The sequence below is a fragment of the Lissotriton helveticus genome, chromosome 2_1 (genome assembly GCF_964261635.1).
Source record: "Lissotriton helveticus chromosome 2_1, aLisHel1.1, whole genome shotgun sequence".
In the NCBI taxonomy this organism is placed as follows: Eukaryota; Metazoa; Chordata; class Amphibia; order Caudata; family Salamandridae; genus Lissotriton; species Lissotriton helveticus.
The window spans coordinates 1,183,315,221-1,183,334,425 of NC_136059.1; the positions used below are offsets into that span (position 1 = coordinate 1,183,315,221).

Here is a 19,205-nt window from a genome sequence, read left to right on the forward strand (position 1 = left end):
CTACCTCAACAGCCGGATCAACTTCTACGCTCCCAAACGCCACCTCCGTTCAGCCAACCACGCCCTCGCCGCCGTCCCCCGCATCCGAAGAGCAACTACAGGAGGAAGGTCCTTCTCCTACCTGGCCGCCAAGACCTGGAACTCCCTCCCGACCGACCTGCGCCTGACCCAAGACCACCTCTCCTTCAGGAAGAAGCTGAAGACCTGGCTGTTCGAGCAGTAGCGGCACCCCCCCCCCTCCCCTAAGCGCCTTGAGACCCTACGGGTATGTAGCGCGCTCTATAAGTGTCATTGATTGATTGATAGGAATGAATGGAGAGGTATTCCTTAATTGCGACTCGCAATTTGCGAGTCACAATTAAGGAATTCTAAGAAATCGCTATTTATTTAGTGATTTCTTGATGCATTCCATTTTGCTATTCCTTAATAGCGAATCGGTATTTTTCGCTGTTAAGGAATCGCAAAATGGGTTGTTGATGCATCTGGGGGTATATCACTAGACATACACCCAGAGTGGAGTGACAGACATCGTCTCCAAAAAGTGTGCGGATAGGACACGGTCATCTGTTAACTAGATAGGTAGCATTACCCAAATAAACGTGACTAGGTTATCCTTAAAGAAAAAGAGTTTGTTAATGTGAAGAAAGAATTCAAAAGTGGGAGGAAATATATCCATCACCTAGTTTTGTATACTTTTTTATTAAGGAACATGTAATCTTTGGCTCACTGATTGGTGAGTCAAAAATGTGACTTTGCTTATTAATGTTCTCTTCGTGGAGAGAAAAATCTGTAAGTTGCCAAGGAAATATGTACGTTTCTATATTGGCCAACAATTGTACTTAAATAGAATTGATCATGTATGTCATGCATATGCTAAATAATATTCGTGTATTGTCCCTCCCAATAATGGGGTAGATTGAATATTCAAGATGGGTCCTAAAAGGAGAACAAGAACTTCTTAGTTACCATTTGACCACACTTTGCGGGTCTCTCTATCTCTTTGTTCCCTTGCCCCTGGCCATACCCCTCTTCCTGTCCCTTTTACTGATTCTTCTGCCAGTGATAGTGATATTTTTTACTGGAATTTTAATTTTCTACGTAAAAAGAAATCCCCTCCCATGCCCAAGAAACAGAGGGGCAAATTTACAAGCCCCCTGCGCCACCAGTACGTCACGTACAGGTGGCGCAAGGTACACCTCCATATTTACAAGGACAGGAAAAGCCACCCTGCATGACTTTTCCTCTCCTTGTAAATACAGCTCTTTCACACGCAGCACTTTACGTTGAAGATGCGTTCCATGGGTGTTGCTGTGGGTGTTCCCACACAACACTCATGGAACAAGACACATCTCCAGATTTACAAGAAATCGTAAACCTGGAGATGCGTCTGAATGCTACGCCACGCTAGAGGTGGCATAGCGAGGCGCAACAAGGAGAAATGTTTTGTATGTGTTTTACTAACCTCAGGAATGAGTGCAGTAGAATGAAGCAGGCATTGAAAGAGTAAAAACCGAGGAGAAATAAAAAACATTTCTCCTCGTTGCACCTCGCTATGCTACCTCTAGCATGGCGTAGCATTCACACGCATCTCCAGATTTATGATTTCTTGTAAATCTGGAGATGTGCATTGTTCCATGGGTGTGGAGTGGGAACACCCACAGCAACACCCATGGAACGCATCTTCAATGTAAAGTGCTGCGTGTGAAGGAGCCGTATTTACAAGGAGAGGAAAAGTCATGCAGGGTGTCTTTTTCTGTCCTTGTAAACTTGCAAATATGGAGGTGCACCCTACGCCACCAGTACGTGACGTACTGGTGGCGCAGGGGGCTTGTAAATCTGCCCCTCTGTTCCTTGGGCATGGGGGGGATTTCTTTTTTTACGCAGAAAATTGAAATTCTAGTAAAAAATATCACTATGGCTGGCAGAAGAATCAGTAAAGGGGACAGGTAGAGGAGTATGGCCAGGGGCAAGGGAACAAAGAGATGGAGAGAGTGACTGAGGCACAGAGGCAGGGTCAAAGGGACAGGGAGGCAGGGAGCAAAACTCAGAAACTAAGACAGAGACAGAGGTAGAGAGACAAAGGTAAAGATATAGGGGCATATGTATGAAAAGATTTTTTAGTCGCAAACGATGTGAATCGCAAAAAAGCAGCGTTTGCGCCTAAAAATTCGCAAAACGGAATGTTTTAGGAAAATCGCACTGCAAAATTAAGGAATCGCAAAATTTGCGAGTCCTTAATTTTGCGTAACCATTTAAGGAATCGCAAATTGCAATTCCTTAATTATTGCGTCAGCATTTAAGGAATCGCAATTGCGATTCCTTAAATGCTATGCAACAAGCACTCAAGTTGTGCGATTTCTCCTTAAAAAATCGCAAATTACCACCAACTTCAGGTTGGTGGTAATTTGCGATTTCTTTCACAAATGCACTTTTTGGCATTTGTCAAGGTGCCATGTGGTGCACATACATGCCCTTAGGGCATGTATGTGCGCCATATGCGCACACATGTTAATTTCAGGGGTGCATCAGGGTGTCCTTATGACACCCTTGCACCCTTGAAATTATTCTCAATTTGCAATTCTCAAATTGCGAATCGCAAATTGAGAATGACTTCCCATTCATTGCTATGGGCCTCCTGGCCCATAGAAATGAATGGGAAGGTATTCCTTAATTGCAATTTCGCAATTTGCTAATCGATTTTTTAAATACATCCCGTATTGCGATTCTCAAATAGCCATTCTCAAAAAATCGCTATTTGAGAATCGCAAACACGGATTTTCATACATATGCCCCATAGAGACAGAGGAACAAACATACAGGGCTAAGGACAAAGTCAGAGCAATAGACCATGGTAAAGGATCAAAGAGACAGGGGCAAAGACTGGGGCACCAGGACAGAGGAGCAGGACTTGATGGATGGTACAGAGAGTGCAACAATGACACAGGAGCAGAAAGGAAGGCAGGGTCAGAGGGACAGATACGGGTATAAAATTAAGGGAACAAAGAGAGGCACAGAGAGAGGAACAAAGAAATGTAGAGACAGAGATAGGGGCAGAGACACAGACGAACAGGATAGGAACATAGGAACAAGGTGGACCGTAAAGAACGATGGTTCGGAGACAGTGGAAGAGAGACTGGGAGATGATTTTGTATACAAATGGTATTTTGAAAAACAAATGGTACACTACGAAAGCAATTTCATTACCTCAAATTAAACAATTATATTTGGATGCTGACAAAGAAATATAATCTAATTAAATTACATAAAAATTAACATAACTTAATTACCAGAATGCATTAAAATAAAATGTGTAAGGTACAGGAATTTCATTAGGGTGAGGGTAATGTTAATACGTAATATATTGATCAATCTGAAAAAGAAATCAGAATAATTACAAGAATAAAATGAATAAGCAAAGGTTATAGTTAGGGTTATTGCAAACATTAGCAACAAGTTATGAATCCTTTCATTTATTAGAAATATCAAACATTAAAAATATTTAAAATTGGTTAGAAATTATTACATCCAATAAACAATATTCATATTCATTTATTAGTAAGAGACAATATTAGAGTTAGTGTTAGGAAACAAAGATCTATCAAATATATTAATTTAAGATTTAGTAATACAAACAATGATAAACTCAGAAAATGGTTACAGTAAAGGTTAGTAAAACACATACTTCAAGACTACTTTAAATTATTAAGCCATACAGGCACCCATACTGACAAAATTACCTATCTCATGGACCCTTTTAGGGACCACGGTCATACTCATAACTTAAACTCATATGCCATTGGCACTGAGATGTATCTGCATGTCAGTGTACCACAGGAAAGCTTCACCAATGATGACATCTGGTTAGGCCAAAGCCAAATTCACTAAAGTGATTCCAGCTGGTATGCTAATGAGGCATCATTAGATGCTTGTTACTCCTAAAGCATTACCATCCTGTTTGACCTCCAGCCTTTTCCGCTAGCTCTCCATCTCCCAAACCTATTTTGGCAAGAATGTAAAACAGTCTAGACATAGTCTGGGATCAGGGTTTAAGCTTAAATTTCCAGATCAATGTCAGGGCCAAATTGTGAACTCAAAACAGCGCTGACAACTTTGTCAGACCAGTACACGTGGCATGGGGGGAGGGGGGTGCAAGTGTGAAGCATTGCTGCTTTTGTGACTGGGGGCTGTTATTGCAGCATCGCTGCGAAACCTCCCCCCAGTAATAAAACCATCCCCCACCGCTCCAGCCTCGAGGGAAAAAACACCTGATGCCCGGTACGGCCAATCCAGCCCTGATTTATGTAGTAGCCCACAGGTCTATTTATAAGCTCCTACATCTGAATTTGACTACAAAATATTGTGGGACACTAAAATCATAGACAGAATATCGAGGGACCAAATATCGAAAGGTAAGTATGTACAGAATTTCTGTACCTAACTCTACATATGTGGACCTTTACGATATTTATATTTTCTTCAAGGTACATGCATGTGGAATTAAGAATAGTAAATCTGTACTTCCCTATATTCATTAGATTTTTGTTGTTTTGTCCCTCAATATTGTGTCCACAATATTAGTGTGCCACAATATTCTTGTACTCAATATTCCAGAGTGCAGCCTCAGAGAACATCTTTCATTTGTCTCGAGGAACACTAACCTGTGTTATAGAAATGTTCTTTTGCTGCAGTCATAGCATACAAATTGCAACAACAAAAAGTTGTTTGGAATACAGGAGATCTGCATTTCAGGCTGTAGAAGAGAGGTCATGTGTATGAGGTGTAATGAACCCTTCACTGCCTACCCATGTAGAAGCAGATTACTTTAAGCCTTTTTCATGATATTTGGCCATTCAATTTGGAAGCTGGGCTGGATCCGTAAGAGACTGGTTTTGAATGCCCATGGCCACCCATGGTGCTTCAGTGGTACGAGCTGTAGGTGTCTTTTATCAACATGATTGATTTCATTATGAATTTACATTGTGCTTGTGCAGGGTGTGTACGGGAAGGCATACCAAGGCATAAAGGGTAGTTTTGAATGGCTGAATGGGCATATGTTGTGTGTTAATTTATGATGGAAGGCCTGTGATAATGGCTGCCTGGCTATATATTAATGGCCCTGTGAGCTTATTAATGGTTCGTGTGGTTCTGTTTCTATGTGATGGTGATTTGATGGTGGATGTGTAGCCGTGTAATGATGCTTGTATAAAGGTTTGATTGTGGGTGTGGTCTTATGATGAAGCATGTGTGTTCCTGTGTTGTTAGTTGTGTGGTCTTATAGGATAGTACGTGTGTTATGGTGACTGTGTGGCTGTATGTTGATGTAGTTTCTATGGTCCTATATAATGTTATGCTTTTGCTGATACTCTTATATGAGGGTGGGTTTGTGGTGTGTGAAAGTAGTTGTGTGGTCATATAATGGTGTGTGTTTGGTGGATGGTTGTGGCTATTTTTATGATATCTTATTGTATGTTTGAGTCAATCTCATGATCAGTGTGATGATGGGTGTATTGGCACATGTTATTGGTTTATGATTGTGTATTGTGGTGGATGTGTTACAGCTGCTGTGTCGCTATAGGATGATTTTGTATGTAACTGTATGAGGTTGTTGTAGAGGCCATCAGTGAAGACATAAATTATGTTATTTGTGATTTCATCAGAGACGTCATGGATGAGGCTATGCACAGTGCATGTTGGGAGTGGAAGTCACGGTACTCACAGCATGGTATGAATCTCGAATTTCAGGATTTTGATGTAACTAAACTATAATATCACTTTAACAGTTAGTTTTTTGTGCTGTTCTTTGTATGTATTTTGCTTTGGGAAAGTGAAAAGTGAATACACTATAGGACCCATTACTTACTTTAAACTATAGTTCTCCATTGTTTTTTTAAAGAATCATTTTTAGGAGTGATTTGAAGTTTGTTGTTTGGATGTATGACGGTGGCTGTACTGCTCTACGATGGTGTGCAATTGGGTGTATAAGGGTGTAAATATGTGATAGTGGTTCTGTGGAAATGTATGGTGGTTGTCTTTTTTGATTGATACAAACTTGTACAGTTTTACACTCAAAATTAAACTACAGATCCATGGGTATAGCAGGCTGAGAAAAAAAAGAAAGACAGAAAAACTTCTCCAGGAATTAACTAATTTGTGCATATCACATTGCATTTGCACAATACTCCCTGTGGTTTCTGAATCTAACATGCTAGAGAATATGGATTGCTTGGCATAAGTTGGTTGGTGTATGGACGTAAGAAGGTATGTGTGTGTTTGTATATGGTTGTATGTGTGCCTGCTTGTGATACCTGGATGAAACTTGACATCTGTGCATGAGGTTTAGCTTAATAACTTTGTACCAAATTTCATGCAGATTCATCAATCAGAGCCAAAGATCTTAGTGAATGAAACTTTTGTAGCCTTGCATTTATATTTGACCCCCACTTTGAGCTCAATACTTGCCTTAACAACTGAAAATTAAACCGTAAACATCTTTCAAATTGTGTGGAGATTCATAAAAATTTGCAAACTCTATTATCAAATCAGGAATATTTGACTCCACTTAAAATGTGACCCTTGATGGACCTGCATAAAACGTATAATATACCAAAGCTAGGCATGCTAGGCCTGTGCTAAATTTCATGTGTATCCATAAAAAATGTCAAAAATAATAACACATTAAACATATGTTATCCGCCTCTTATTGGATATACTTGAAACCTGAAATACCTGCACTGGGTGCAACTTGCTAGCCGTCAGCCACATTTCATGCAGATTCATCAAACAGCTCCAATGTTATTAACAAGCTAAACTTTAATTGCCCCCACTTTAACTTGCTCCCCCCTGCAGTATGTATTGGCACAAAGCTAGACATACAAAAACAATTCGAATCCCTCTTATTGTCTGCCAACTTTTGCGTAGATTCTTCCAATGGTGGCAAAGTTATTAGAAAATTAGCACTTTTTTGTCTCTACCCTATTTTTAACTGCCTATCTTTGATGCATGTGCAAGAATTCAAAACTATAAAGCGTAAGATTATTATGCTAAATGCCTACCAAGATTCCTGCACATTCATCAAAGAGTGCTACATTTTAAACAAAACAAAGAAATATTTTTCAACTGTCAATATATTTTTCAAACATTAACATCTCAAAAACGGATCAATGCTTAACGGGGGGAAAGAACACTTTTTAAGAGAATGTCCTGCTTTAATGCCGAATTTAGCATTTTGTTTGCTGCAGTAGAGATCACAATTGCATATGGGAGAGTAAATTGTAAGTACATCTTTTTAACAACCTCACACACTTAACGTATTTCTCCCTGAACAGGTGAGAGCAAAACATTCATGATTTACTTTACACTACATTTAGTAAACTTGCCAACGGATAATCACCCAAAGAAGATACATTAACTATTAAGGTAGCCAAATTGTTATTCAAAATGTACAAATGTACAAAATACAATACCAATTATTCTCATTTGTTCTTTAACAGTAAATAAAAGTATTGTCTGAGTTATAATAGGAAAATAAGAGTGACATTACTTACAGTGGTAGAGAAGCAGACAATGGTGAAAAGGAGATAGAGCACTAACCCGCTGTTCATGCTTTACACAAAACCCTGCAGGAAAATGGATCATTGTCTTTTAGAAAGCAGGCATTCAGTTTTTGTGTGCATTAGATAAACAATACTGTAAACATTGCTTTTAAATACCGGTAATAATATGCAAAAAACATAAATAATTATGCGCACATTTAGATGATTAGTCAATAAAATCAGTTAACTTATTTCAGGTTTCTCCATTATCAATCGGGCCCAAATCTGTAAACTAAATTTTACGGTATACAGCCTTTACAAGGAAACTTTTACAACGAACTACCATTACAACGCAACGTTTACAACGCAAACCATTACAACGCATAGCGCTGGGGGGCGCTCTAGGATAGGGAATAGGTTTAATGTACTATCCAACACCTTCCCTACTATCCACGGGGACTGGAGTTGGAATAGTAAATTAAACTATTCACTATTCAGTATCCAGCACCCAAAAGCATTATGCGTTGTAATGGTATGCGTTGTAAAACTTTCGATTTAAAGGTAGGCGATGTAAAAAGTATGCATTGTAACGTCATACATCCAAATTTTACATAAAACTTCGGTAGGAATAATGACAATCTGAATTAGACATAAATTTTCATGAATATTACTGCTGATTCACACTTAATGTTGTGGATGGAAAATCCACAGCAGCAAGGGTGGCTGTAATGTGCATTGTCACAATAAACATTTTCTAATCCACAGGAAAATATATTTACTGCAACTCCTTTCCAATGGAACTGGTGACAATTATTGTGTGTTTTTGAGTTTTCATTCACAATTTTTACACTTAGCAAGTCCCCATGTTTAAAAGAATAAAAATGTAGATGGTTGACTTCTTATGAAAAACCACTAGTAAGGTTTGTGAATACCTACAGGATTATTATGTAGACAGAGCTCTGTGTTCATCTACCCACCTGTTACCACCCGTCCATCTAAATCCCCACAGAACATCTGCAGAACAGGTGGATTCTTCATGATAGAAAGTTCAACTTGCTGATCTAGAAGTCAGCTGATCCGGTGAAGTGTATTACATTGTAATTGCATTCATGAAGTGTTCATACTTTATCTTCCTCCTAGTTAAATGAGCCCTTTTTCTTCCCTAGTTCTGGGCCCGAGGCAGTGTTTGGAAGGAGGAGGAGTAGCTGGGGCACTCCACAGAGAAAATCAAACAGATCACTGGTGAACATTAATTGACTACCACTGACCTAAGAATGTATTTTTTTACAGGTAGATGATATGCACACACTCAATATACTCCTATAAATATTGTATAGAGCGCTATTCACAAAGGAATATTTATACTTGTAGATTCGCTCACTTTGTAGTAACTTTACAACTTTTCCACTTTGGCCGTTCACTATTTATGTGTGTATAGTTACTCAAAAGTATAGGCTTACATGTCCTCCCTCTGAAAAATGCAAGGAATGGAGCTAAATATAGGCTTGTAAAGTTACTACTTGTAACTTTGTACATGTAGGCAGTGGTATCTCCCATCAGGTGGAGATCTCCCTATGGTAAAATACAGGGAAAAGTAAAAAAAGGTGATCAAACTTTTAAAACAAATGGTAAAAAATGTGAATGTTAAATATTAATGTAAAATAATTTTACATATTTTTTAAAACTAGAACAAATAAATCGATGTGTAGTAGAAAATTAATGAATTGAAATATAGATAATGTATAATAATTTATTGACAGATTTATGAAAAATATGTTTATTTATATTCAACATGTATTAAAAATGAGAAGACAATTGATATGACAGTGAAATGCCCACTGGATAAACACTAAAAGTGCTATCCTTGTATGTTAATGGTTTGGGCAGTAGGATTAAAAGAGGAATGGTTTTGCAGTACCTCAAAAGACCCAGACATTGTCATGGTACTGGAAACCCATCTAAGTTGCAATCTTTGCAAGGTGCTAAATAGATATAGTTACAAGGTGCTAGCACACACGGGGCAGACCTCTGATGATATTTAAAAAATTATCTCCACTTATACCGTAATGGACATAGCTTGACCAGCAGAGTAGATGTGCGATGCAGACGGGCATTGAGAAGGACTCACAATGAACCGCTACTCAGTTTATATCCTACCAAAACTGCATGCATCCACCATTCCAGATATAGGCTATGTGAAACTGCAGTTGCATCCAGGCATTCTTATACTAGGGTTGGTTTGAACGTGGTTGCCAATGAAGAATAGGACAGAGGGACTAAGGATACTCAGGTAACGTTTGACCCAATGCTGTGCTCCCTTGAGGCATTTGGATTGGTGACTTTACGGTGAGCTCATAACCCGCTGTTGAAAAAATACACATATTAAGCAGGGGCTCACAGACGTTTTTCACGTATTGTCTATTTCCTGACACAGAGCCTACACATGGGTAGATTTGTAGGAGGCAATCACCTGTTGATTCGAATCTCGGATCGCTCCCCGTTGTGGCTGAAAATGCGGGGAAGATAAGGGGGGAAAGAAGGTGACTGGACCATGGACAGATAGTAATTTAAAAACAAGGATATAGTGGCAAAACTAAAGCCAGGAACAGATCTACACTCTAAGGAAAATAGTTGAACGGTCGAGTCCGAGATGACCTTATAGGAAGCCTACATGCAATAGTAAAGAGACAACCAAAATCACTGATACTAGGTTGGAAAAAGAAAAAGGGCCTTAAATGGATGAACTTGAAGTGGAAATTCTCAGTAAAGAATGGCTTCATGTATTGCATGGTAGGGAACAACAGCAGCACAGACTAAATCTGAAGCAGCAGAAATATAGATACTTTGCTGAAAACAATGCTTGTAATACATTTCTTTCCTCTCAGTGTAATTGTAATTGTAATTGCATTTAAATAGCGCTTACTACCCCTGACGAGGCGTCAAATCGCTTTTTCGGCGAGTAGCATGCTACTCCGGGACCCAGAGAGGATTAGTGTTGAATTAGTATAGTGAAACATGCAAGTACATTTTAAGTGGTGGATAGGTTAGTCAGTTATTTGGATTTGGAATGAGAGCAGAAGGATAGAGGAGGACAAAGGTTTGTATTTATATAGCACTTGTTGACGCACGCTATTCAAGAAGCCTACAAATGATTAGTGGTGATTTAATATGGTGAAATATGAAGTAATTTCAGTGGTGGATATTAGTCAGTTACTTAGAGTGAGAAGGATAGCGGAGGGATAAAAGGCAAAGAAAGATTGGCATTCATATAGCACTTGTTATCCCTGATGGGTGTTGAATTGCTTTTCTTGCGAGTAGCACGCCAATCCGGAACCCATAAAGGATTAATGTTGAAAATTAGTATAGTGAAAAAATATGAAGTAAGTTGAGTAGTGGATATGTGATTCAGTTATTTGGGTAGTATATTAGTATAGTTTAATATGGAAATTTGAGAGGTGAACATGTTAGTCTGTTAATTTCGATTGAAAAGGATAGTGGAGGGATAAAAGAGTGAAAGATTTTTATTTTTATTTTTTTTAGCAATAGGAAGAGGCTTTTGGATGAGTAAAAATGAGTTTTGGAGGGGAGGACTCAGAGGAAAGAGTTTAGAAAGGTTTGTTTTAGGGGATTGGTATAGTAAAATAGGTGTCTGATGATGCAAGGAGGGGTAGAGTAGGAGAGAGTCTAGAAAGGGTTATTTTGGCAATCATAGTAGTGGTATGGGGTTTGGGATAAATGAGAGAGTGGATGTAGAGGATATATTGATAGATGTATAGGATGAGAGATAGGGTAGTGCATTGGAAGGAGTAGTAGAAGAAGTTTGAGATGAGTCAGAAGGTTGGGCTAGAAGATATATTGAGCAAAGTATAGGCTGAGAAATAGGGTAGTGCATTGGAAATGCTAAATTAGAAGAAAGTGATAAATATATAGATCCTTATTACATTGAAAGTATATAGATACATAAAGGAGGTAAGTATATGTAGATGAAAGATATTGATAGAGGCACAGGATGAGAAATAGGGTAGTGCATTGGATATGCTTTTTCAGGAGAAAAGTAACAGACACACAGATCCAAGAACACGGAAGGTACATAGATGCACAATGGAAGTATGTACATGTAGACCAAAGATGTTTTTTAATTTTTTATTTATTATTATTTTTTCTCTCAACAACACAATTATTTTACATGTTTAGACAAAGTAATACACAAAGATAGGTACATATCTATACTGAGAAAAAATGCTTGTATACAGATTGATATGCTGTAAATTTCTGTTTGCATATGATGCTTATGTGGGGAAGAGCCAAATCTTGAGTAGTTTTCTGAAGATAAGGTGGTTGTCGGTGGACCTTATGTTAGGGGGTAAAGAGTTCCATAGTTTGGCTGCTTGAACAGAGAAGGATGTGCCACCCGTGTTCTTTTTCTTGTATGGTGGGATTTTGAGGCGAGATGCTCCTTTAGAGCGGAGGTTCCTTTGTTGAATGTGTTTGGTGATTTTATTCCTGATGAAGAGCGGTCCCATTCCATGTATTGCTTTGTGGGTGATACAAAGCAGCTTGAACGTGGATCTTCTGGCAACCGGTAACCAATGCAGGGCTTACAAGGCAGGGGAGATGTGGTCTCGCGGTTTGATATGCAAGAGTAGTCTGGCAGCCGAGTTCTGAATCTGTTGTAGTCTTTTTATGGTTGTTAAAGGTGAACCATGGTAGAGGCTATTGGCGTAAACGAGTTTGGACACAACGAGGGAGATGCTAGCTTGGACCTTGTGTGGAAATCCCAAATGAGGGAAAATTTGTCGCAGTGTTTTTATAGTAGCAAAGCTTGATCTTGCTGGCTTATCTACTTGGGCATTCATCGACAGCTTGGAGTCCATGGTCATTCCGAGGTTTCTTACTTCCTTCGATACTTTGGACAGTGATCCCAGTTCATCAGGCCACGCGGCAAGCGGGTTGTAATGTTTCCAATCACCACACGTGAGTATTTCAGTTTTTGAAGCATTCAATTTGAGATGGCTCCAGGTCATCCACTGATCCACGGCTCTGAGACAGCTGAAAATTGGTGATTTTCCAATGTCTTTGGGGCATTCCAGTTGAAGGAGTATTTGCTTGTCATCTGCATAGTTATAGCACGTGAGGTGAAATTTATTGATCAGTACTGGTAATGACTTCATGTAGATGTTGAAAAGCATGGGCGAGATGATAGAACCTTGAGGGACCCCTGCTTTTGTGGAGTATGGTTTGAACAAGAAAGGTGGGGTATGGATGGCATTAGTTCTGTTTTGAAGGTAGGACGCTATCCAGTCTAAAGCAGCTCCGACTATGCCGGTTTAATAGAGTATTTGTTTCAGAGCGTCATGGTCAACCATGTCAAAGGCAGCTGAGAGGTCCAAGAGGAGTAGCGCAGCAACCCCGTTGCGGCCAACTGTATTCTTTAGGTCATCCCAGATGGCAAGCAGGGCAGATTCAGTGCCTCTTCCCGGACGGAATCCTGTTTGGAAGTCTGAAAGTATGTCATTCTCCTCAATGAATTGTGTACTGAAAAACAATGTTCACAAGGAACTAATTTAGAACAACAATAACAAATTTCGCAACTAAAATAATTGCAATGCTTAATCATTCACAATTTATATATATCTCTCCTGGTTAGCTCTTCTATATAATACTGCATTAATCAGATAGTCATATAGATACTTCAGACAAGCTCACAGCAATTTCAAACACTTCTACCTAACTTCAGCCGAAGTAGGCACATTTATTTATACAAAATGGAAAAAACTATTTATTAATATTCTTAATATTTTTACATAAGAAATTTTAGTGCCCCAAGTGTAGTGACCATAACCATATTTACAGTGCAGTAAGTGACATATTCAAGGAAAAAACGGTTATCAATAGGGTTTCAGAAAAGGACAAATTATAAAGATAAAATTTGTGTTTTTCAAGGTTGTCTCTTTTCGAGACGAAATACGAAAGGAGAAACGGTCCATTTGTAATGGGTCTGTGGTTGTCAGGGTTCAGCGGGTCCAAGTTTGTTTTCTTCAGTAAAGGGCGTATGTATGACTTTTTTAGTTCTTCTGGAAATGTTCCAGTAGTTAAGGAATCGTTGATGATTCTTCTTACTGGAGTGGCAGCAGAGGTTGTTAAAAGAATTGACTTGAAAATTTGTGGCGGACAGGCGTCAGAAGGGCTGCCAGCAGGCCTGCTTGCTTTGACCGTGTTCATAAATTCATCGTGTGAGATGTGTTGAAGGAACGGAGAGGCTTAATTAGAGTATTCTTGGATTGTTGTTTTGTACACGGGTTAGTGCTGGTGCTTTGTTTCTGTTTTAAGTACGATTCCAATGTGTCTGCTTTGTCCGTGCAATGATTTGCCAGTTTTTCTGTGAAATCTTGAGTAACAGGATGAGTTCCTTCTAGGCAATTTGGTTTGCGAAATTCATTGAGTATTTTATAGAATTCTTTTTTTGCACATTTAGCGTTTTTAATTCTGTCTGAATAGTACCTTTTCTTAGCTTTTTGGATAGCAGACTTGTATAATCTGTTAATTTTCTGTAGGTGAAGTTTGTCTTGTTTGACGTTTGATTTGAGCCAGGTACATTACAGATTTCTAATTTGATGTTTTATGTCTTTTATTTCTACGTTTCTCCAAGGCACTTTTTTTCTTTTGTTCTGGTGCGTGGTTTTGAGTGGTATCAGGATGTCAAAAGCTTCCTGTAGCCACTCATATAGATTTTGAACAGAATGTATGGTTTCCAGATTTATACTGGATGTTAGTTGTGTTTCCAAGTGTTCCAAGTTGAGTTTGTTCCACGGCCGATAGGTGGATGGATGTAAGGTAGTTTTAGGTGAGTCGCTTAGCGTTGTTTTATGTTGGAAGGCAAGCAAGTGGTGGTCTGACCATGTGACTGGAGTTATAGTTTGAAAGGTAACTAGTTTAGTATTAGCAATAAAGACATCTAGGATATGTCCAGCGGTGTGTGTCGGATTGTGGAAACTCTGATGCAGGCTCAAAGCGTCTAGGCCGGTGATTATAGTTTTTGGATGGGTCGTATTGGGTTTATCAAACCAAATGTTAAGGTCACCTAGAACGCATAGGTTGGAGTGTATTGTTATCAGGTTTGAAACTGTGTCTAGAAGTGTGTCTGGGAATGTTGTCTTGCTAGGTGGAGGTCTGTAAAGGAGCAGGAAGTTACAGGAGGAAGACGGTGTAGGATTGCATCTTGTTAGAAGAGCCTCACAATTATTTTTGGAGATGTTGTCAATTTTAGTCATATGTATTGTTTGCCTGAATACAACAGCTAGACCACCTCCTTTTTTGGCTATACGAGTTTGGGTGATTATTTGATAGCCTATAGGAATGGCTTCATGCAGGACTGGAGCCATATCTTCTCCCAACCATGATTCGGTTATGTATAGTATGTCTGCTTTTGCATCGGTGAGAAGGTCCTAGTTGTGATGCTTGTTTTTAGAGAGGGATCGAGCATTTATTAGTAGACAGTTTAGTGAGTGGCCTTTGGTGATAGTGGGACTTTGTTTGGTAGAAGAGTGATCTGTATTGTGTGGGTTTGTAGCAGGTGTGTTTTTAGTGCTGGTATTAGCTGTATTAGGATAACAATCGTGTAGCTGTTCTATATTATGTTCCTTATCCAGCATTCTAAGAAGGCATTTTGATGGTTCTGCATGTGTATGTGTTGGAGATGGTGTTTGAGAGTGAGTTGGAGTGCTGTGTTGCTTTTATGGTGTAACATTGTTGTGAAGTAGACATGGGGAAGCAAAGTTGTGACGTCTGGCATGTTGCTTATATTTTTTGTGTGTGTTTATGGCGGAAGGTGTATGAGTCAGGGGAGGTGGTGCAGCATGTGGGTCATGTAGTTATGTTATAAATTGTCCAATGGATGAGAAGAGGTTAGAAGAGAGGTGCTGTATTGCTGTATCTGTGTTAGGTGTGGTGGAAGAGTGAAAGCTTGGCATTGGAGTTTGTTCCTTTGTGTGGTTTGAAAGGTGGGTATATGTTTGTATTTTGTGATGGTAAGTATTATGAGGTGCTGCGCTTTGAAGATCTTGTTGTGCTGGTGTTTGTGATATGTTTTGCTTTTGAGGAGTAGTGAAAAAGTGTGCTGATGTATATGTTTCATGCAATGGATTTGGTTGTGTAGTATTGTTTGTGAGAGGAGGATGTGACGTAGAGGGGGTGGTGATGTGTTCATGAGTAGAGTGTAAGTTGTGTGTAGGAGGGAATGAAGTAGAGGTGAGACTGTTTATCTTAGACTGGTTTGTTGCAAGAGTTACAAAGTGTGTTGTGCGTTAGTGTTATTATGGTAGAAGGGAGAGGAGGGTGTTTGTTGGACAACTGATCGAAGGATGATTATACATTTTATAGTGACAAAAGGTGGTCTGTTAGGTGTAATTACAGCAGGGAGAGTGTGTCTGAATGGGATGTAGTTATGTATGGTGTTGATTGGCGTTGTGTTAGTGATGAGTGTATTGATTAGTAGTATAGGATAGAGTTGTGTACTGTTTGTAGGTGAAATCAACCTATAAATTGGGATCTAGAGATTTAAAAAGCTGAAGGGGATTTGGTCTGGGGGAACCCAGAAATTTCAGAGGAATGTGCTGACCAATACACAAAGATGTATGTGTCCTCTGTCATCAAATACTCAGAGGAAATACAAGACTTTCTCAAAGCCATACAGCTTCTCAGGCTCTCAGTGGGAGATAAACAATTCTTAAAGGCTGAGAGTGAAGCTAAAGAGAATGCAGCAGCCATAATAGAAACTTCAATCTGAGAAAGCCCTTGGACCAAATGATATAACTATTGAATTATATAAAAGAGTGACCACCAAGTTGGCAATGCATGTGCTCCACATGCTAATTAAGGCCAGGAACGAGGGTCCACTCCCACTGAATCAAAGACTATCCACCATCGCGTTCTTATGAAAAGAGGGCAAACCCCCTGATGAATGTGCCTCAATTAGGACCATTTAATTGCTAAATATTGAGGCCAATAAACTGCTCAGAATATTGTCAGAGAGGTTAAAACTAGTGATAGTAACATTGTCTCAGACCAATCAGAAAGTATGCCTATTAGAGGACTGGTTAATCATATACAAGAACATGTCTACAAGAATGGAGGGACCGAGGGCTTTTTCACCAGGCCAAGCATACAGGCCAATAACAGTACAAAACAGAAAGATATGCTGTTCCTACAAGACAGTAGGTTTGTGTGAGTGAAGAGAACTACCCTACTTGCTTGATCCAGGAGAAAATGTCCTTCTTTCAGAAAAAGACCCTCACACACCCAGCCAGCTAGGTGTCTTGCTTCAGCATTGGGTCTGCTCCTCATCGAGTCGGCGTTGCAATTGCCGATCGGCACCCATGATGGGGCCCTTTGAATGAGTTCTTTTTTCCTGCCCATTGGGTGCAGTGCGTGTGAGGGGCCTAGTGAGTGTAGATGTGAAAATAGTGAAGTTAAAACAGGAAGTGGAGGTCCACTCAGAACTAATTTAATGAATGTACCCCTTTCTTGGTTAAAACGAGGTGTGGCGCTCTGAGGTCAGGTCAACATGTTTCTTGTCATTATGTCATATAGACGGCAATTCTTCAGGACCGATTCAAAATCTATCTACACTTTTTGGTGTTGGTCCAATGTAGTGAAGGTAAACTACCACCCATACAGCACCCTAAAAAGTGGTACCTGTCAATCTAGACCATCAACCTGTATGGAGAGAGAGGTTATAAAGAGTAAATATATACAACTAGTTCAACATTTGTCACACAATTTAAATTAATGGAGCAACACTCAAATTGTGAGAAAAGCATGCATCAAGCTGGGGTGTTGTGACCATGTGTATGGTGGCTGAATTAAAAACATATGGAATGATACTGTAGAAATCCCAGGGTGGTGAACACGAATAAAGACTCACCCCTTTGGGGTCAACAATTCGTAACAACGTGTTCTGGCAGGTGTAGACACTGAATAGTGCAGTGTCCTACAAAAGTAAAAATAAGGCATGGTATACATGAAAGGTAAAAGGCAGTTGGTATCCCCACCTTCTACAATGGCCCGGGAACCAGCAATGAAGTTTAAAAGCAAGTCCCGGAACGTGGAGTACAGGAGAGCGCTGTGTCAGAGTACTCGGGCAGTGCGGTATGGTGCGGACAAGGTCAGCAACCCAATGACCTGGACCTCTCTGCACCGGGAAGGGATTTGCCTTACACATGATGCTCGCTGGGACCACAGTGGCTAGCGTCGCTCTAAGCACCTCACCGTCATGTCGGTCGACTCATGGACGAACAAGCCCGCTGTCCATAAGCTTGCAAGCATTGAGGGCTCACCTAAAGCGGCACAGCCTGTGTCTTCCCATAATCAGGACGTGAGATACTTACGCGTCTTCTCCGTTAAATGTCGGCAGACCTACCCCTCACTCTGCCAGGACGGGCGGTAATTGCTAACTTTGGCGTGGTGTTGTTATGCTCACGGTCAGCAGTGGAAGAGGGGGCGGGTCTTCCAGCTCCATCGGGGAATGCGCTAGAGCGCTGACCTCACTTATACTATGAGCGACATGTTGGAAAGGTTGGACGGGGCCATTAAACATGTAGTACTAGCCTAATGGGACTCACAGTCCATGTGTCAGCCATGAGTGAGTGTCGACTAAAGAAGAGAGGTTACTAAATACTCAGGAGATGATAGTCTATCTAGTCAGCAGACTCCAAGGAATATCTTCGTTCAATCCGCCTTTATCGGAGGTAAGTCTCAGCACCCATCTTTGTTCAATGCGGAACAGTGTGTCCTTGTTCATCCTATTGTGTGCTTCTAAAACGACCCAACGTAGTTGTTGAAGAATTGGAGATGACAACTTGAAGCTTTAGTAGATTTATTATCAGCAGCACAGCAACATAAACAGCATCCAGCTTCCAGGCATGCAGGAACAGATCTAACTGACCTGAATGCCTAGTAACCAGTTGTGTTCCAAAGAACACTCAAAGGTATACAATAAAGATTTAAAGGTACAGATAGTAAAACATGTGAATGACAGTAAGTGAAGATGTAACACATCTCCCTTCATTAAAATAAACAAGAGAAAACATGAGTTAAGACACATAGTCATCAAATTTTCTGGGAACCAATCTAGGTCGAACAGAAGTCTTGACCCTTGAGGAAATGGAACCTTTATCTGTTTGATGAGAACAAGGATTCATGGATTGAGGAACAGTGGGATATTTAAGAACAGGTTGAAGAAGTGTGGGACACTTAGCGACACGTTTGATATTCCACAACTTACCATCTTGGGTAATAACACTGTTACTAAACACTTTAACAACCTTCATTGGTTTGCCAAATTTATCAGAACACTTCGTTAAAAAACCAGGTCTTTTGATCCTAACATAATCTCCTACTTCAATATCAGGAGTTTTAACATTCCATTTATTGTTATACCACAATTTGGTTTTGGTTTGTTTATTCTCAACTTTTTGAACCACCTGTTCAACCAAATCCCTTGAAAAAGATTTGTTTGAACATTTATCCTGAAACCACCAGGGGCAAATATTTGAGGCTGGATCACGTCCTTTGAGGAGGCGGAAAGGACTAACTAAAGTGGTTGAATGTGGGGTAATTCTATAGGTCCAAAGTTTTTCCCTCAAACAAGTTTTCCAATCACTACCCATCTTACAC

At 39.8% G+C, this 19,205-nt stretch overlaps 1 long non-coding RNA gene across 1 annotated transcript in view; it reads right to left on the reverse strand.

Moving 5' to 3' along the window:
* LOC144819662 (uncharacterized) overlaps positions 1-19,205 on the reverse strand; it is a 230,215-nt gene that overhangs the window by 139,894 nt on the left and 71,116 nt on the right. Inside the window, exon 2 of the long non-coding RNA XR_013607499.1 lies at positions 7,545-7,616. This is a non-coding gene — a long non-coding RNA (uncharacterized LOC144819662). The remainder of the gene's footprint in view (positions 1-7,544; positions 7,617-19,205) is intronic.